Source organism: Echinops telfairi, unplaced genomic scaffold (genome assembly GCF_000313985.2).
Source record: "Echinops telfairi isolate 266 unplaced genomic scaffold, ASM31398v2 ScPeMD7_3533;HRSCAF=4204_0, whole genome shotgun sequence".
Taxonomy (NCBI): Eukaryota; Metazoa; Chordata; class Mammalia; order Afrosoricida; family Tenrecidae; genus Echinops; species Echinops telfairi.
In genome coordinates this window covers 64547203-64550855 of record NW_022107431.1, presented here as the reverse complement: position 1 = coordinate 64550855, position 3653 = coordinate 64547203, and the positions used below count along the sequence as shown (strand labels likewise).

Below are 3653 nucleotides of genomic sequence, written 5' to 3'. Positions count from 1 at the left end.
GATACATGGAATCCAGGAACAGGAATGGGAGTAGTGATACCAGGAGGGTAGGGGTAAGGTGGAGAGGAAGAGGGAACCAATCGCAATGATCGACACCTAACCACCCGCCACCACCACCCACAAGGGAACAAACAACAGAAACCATGGGGGGAAGAAGATAGCGGTCAGTGAAAGACATGAAAATAATAATAATTTATAATTTATCAAGGGGCCACAAGGATCAGGGGAGGGAAGGAAAAAGAGGAGCTGATACTAAGGGCTCAATAGAGAGTAAATGCTTAGAAAATAATGATGGAAACCTATGTGCATATATACTTGATATAATTGATAGATGGGTTGTTATAAGAGCTGTAAGAGCCCCTAGTAAAATGATCTCTTAATAAAAATGTAAAAAGAGTAGGCCAGGTCTCCAATGAAACTTCCTTTCAATCATATCAAGGCTGTGACCAGATTTAGGAGGTAGCACTCAACTCTATTTTTCTCACACCAGCTTGCTTGCTCATAGAAGATCCCATCATGGAGTTCTATTATATTAGATCACATCAAGGGAAACTTTTTGACCCAGCCAATTTTACATAAAACCTAACTATCACACACATGCCTGTGTACTTTTCTTCTTAAACGCCCCTTCCCTCTTCTGATTTTCTAGTATTCCAAGATTCTCTGATTTTTCATTCCTCCAAACTTCTTGAGAAATTCTTCCTTCTCCTAATCCTGGATTAGGCATCTCTGGAGTTAAATCCTTCCTAATATCCTGGATTAGGGTGGACCTTAAATCCAAGCTGGATGTCCTTATAGGAGACAGAAAAGCATGAGACATCACAGACAGAGACACAAGAAGGCAGGCCCTGTGAAGATGGAAGCAAAGGTTGGCATGTAGATGTGTCTACAAACCAAGGAATGAGGTTCCCTGAAGCCAGCAGAGCTAGGAGACGGGCATGAAACATGTCCTCCCTCAGAGCCGCCAGAAAGAACCAACCCTGTCCACAGCTCAATCTGGCTTCCAGAAATGGACGAGAACAAACAGTTGTTTCAACCCAGTAATTTGCTACCACGCCACTCACTTAAAATAAAGCACCTACTTGCCTTAGTATCCCTAGAAAAACAGATTTCCTGTAAGAGGTCATCATCCTGGAAACTGATATGTTAAAAACAGAATTTTTTTCTACATGTCATGGCATCCCTTAATCTCCATAGTCCTGTTGCTGTCGTCGGTCCCTTTGCTATCCTCGGGACAAGGAAGTAAACAGAGAGGTCATTTGTAATAATGAACACTTGGGCACTCTCCTTTTCAAAGTGCTTTCAACTACTAAAGAGGCAGTATGACGTAGTGGATTTGAATTTTGATTGATATTTACTAGCTTCATTTGGGAGCAACTTACATACTAGATGCAAAATGTAATTAGGGATAACTGCCTTTTGTGGAATTAGAAATATAGTCAATGTGTTTGACTCAGCTAGGGATGAAAGGGTTGCCACAACCAGTGGCAACCATTAGCACACACTAGGGCTGTCAGACACAATACTGGAAACCCAATTCTATCTGAATTTCAGGTAAACAGTTTTAGTATTCATATTGTATGGGACATATTTGTAGGACACTATGTTTATTTTCTAACACTTATTATTTCTTTTTATCTTTATTAGAACCATCTGAGCCCCAGTTTATAGTTGAGGAAATTAGAACTCAGAAAAACTAATGTAAAATGATCACAAACATGTTAAATAAAGAATAGACCTTGTTTTGCTTGATTGATTGCTTGTTTTAAAAACAGATGGTTATCGCTTCTCGGCCTTTTGGCTAAGATCAAGTGTAGTAAAAACAGATGGTTGTTTTATTTTGCTTTGTTTTGTTCTCCCAAATAGAATGTTCTTTTGATCTCTGTTGCGCTTTCTTTTGCCGCTTGCCCTATCATCAAAGCATTTACCACAGTGACCTAAACATAGGTGTTCTATACTTGTTGGAGATTTTGAATGAAAAGAAAAATAATGATATAAAGATTCTGTGATTGGCTGAGTGTACATTGTACTGTCCCTTATTTCATATGAGACCTGACTTTAAACTCAGGGGATGAGTTTGTTGCTGTTAGGTACCATCGAGTCGGTTCCCACCCATAGCAACCCCAGGCTCATCAGAAGGAAACTGCCTGGTCCCGCACTATAGCCCGTTGCTGCAGCCACTGCATCAATCCGTCTCTTTGAAGGCCTTACTCTTTTTCAATACCCCTCTACTTCACCAAGCATGATTCTTTCTCTAAGGACTGGTTTCTTCTGATACCATCGTCAAGGTATGTAAGATGAAGGCTCACCATCCTAACCTCTAAGAGGCACTAGGGCCATGCTTCTTTTGAGACAGGTTGGTTTGTCACTTCAGCAGTCCATATTACTTTTAATATTCTTCTCTAGTACCACATCGATCCTTCTTTGGTCTGCACAGCACAGGCTGTTAACAAGCCTTCCTCCAGTCCTGGCGCCACGTTCTTCTTCGTTTCATCCAGCTTCTCGGATGATTTGGTCACTATGCAGATTGAACAAGTCTGGTGAGAGGATACAACCCTGATGCACAGCTTTTTTTAGTTTAAAACATGCAGTATTCCCTTGTTCTGTTCACTTAACTGCCTGTTGATCCCAGGGCTTGACTCTGGAATGAGGGAGGGTGTACTAAAAGGCAAGGTGGATGTTAGTTATATGATTGATGAAGTTTATATTGTCTTTCAAATACTAAGTTTTGACAGTGTGTACGCAGCATCTTCAAGAGGAGCAAACGGTTAAAGTGCTCAGCAGCTAACTGAAAGTTTGGAGGTTTGAGCCCACCCAGAGGCATCTTAGAAGAAAGATCTGGTGATCTACATCTGAAAACTCAATGACTGAAACCCCAATGAAGCCGAATTGTACTCTGCCACACATGGGGTCGCCATGAGTAAACTGACTCAAGAGCAGATTGGTTTTATTGGAATGTACCCACCACTGAGTTCAGAGCTGTGTGTGCAGGCTGGAAGACAACTTAGGTAGATCATTAATATCCTCAAGGTCCAGCTTCTCCTGGGGTTTCCTCTTTATGGCTGCCTCTCTACTTTACCAAACATCATGCTTTTTCCAGGGGCCGATCCATCTTGATAACATATCCAAAGTATGTAAGATGACGTTTCCCAGGCCTTGTGGCCAAAGAGCATGCTGGCTATACTTCTTCCAAGGCAGATCTGTTCATTCTACTGGCAGTCCATGGTACTTTCAATATTCTTTGCCAGCTCCGTACTTCAAATGCATTGATTCTTCTTCAGCCTTCCTTATTCAATGTCCAACTTTTACACATATGAGGTGATTGAAAATACCATGGTTTGGGCCAGGCACACCTTAAACCTCAAAGTAATATCCTTGCTCTTCAACACTTTAAGGAGGTCTTGTGCAGCAGATCTACCCAAAGCAATGCATCCATTGATCCCTTGATGATGGCTTCCATGAGCATTAATTGTGGAGCCAAGCAAGTTGAAGTCCTGGACAACTTCAATCATTTCTCCGTTAATCATGATGGCACCTAGTGGTTCAGCTGTAAGGGGTTTTGTTTTTTTTACATTGAGTTGCAATCCATATTGCAGGCTGCAGTCCTTGATCTTCATCAGCAAGTGCTTCTAGTCCTCCTCACTTTCAGCAAG

The 3653-nt window shown here is 41.6% G+C and overlaps 1 pseudogene; it reads left to right on the top strand.

Annotated features, from left to right (window-relative positions):
* Window positions 1–1781: 1781 nt before the first annotated feature.
* On the top strand, window positions 1782–1929 carry LOC115871036 (annotated as a pseudogene).
* Window positions 1930–3653: the final 1724 nt, after the last annotated feature.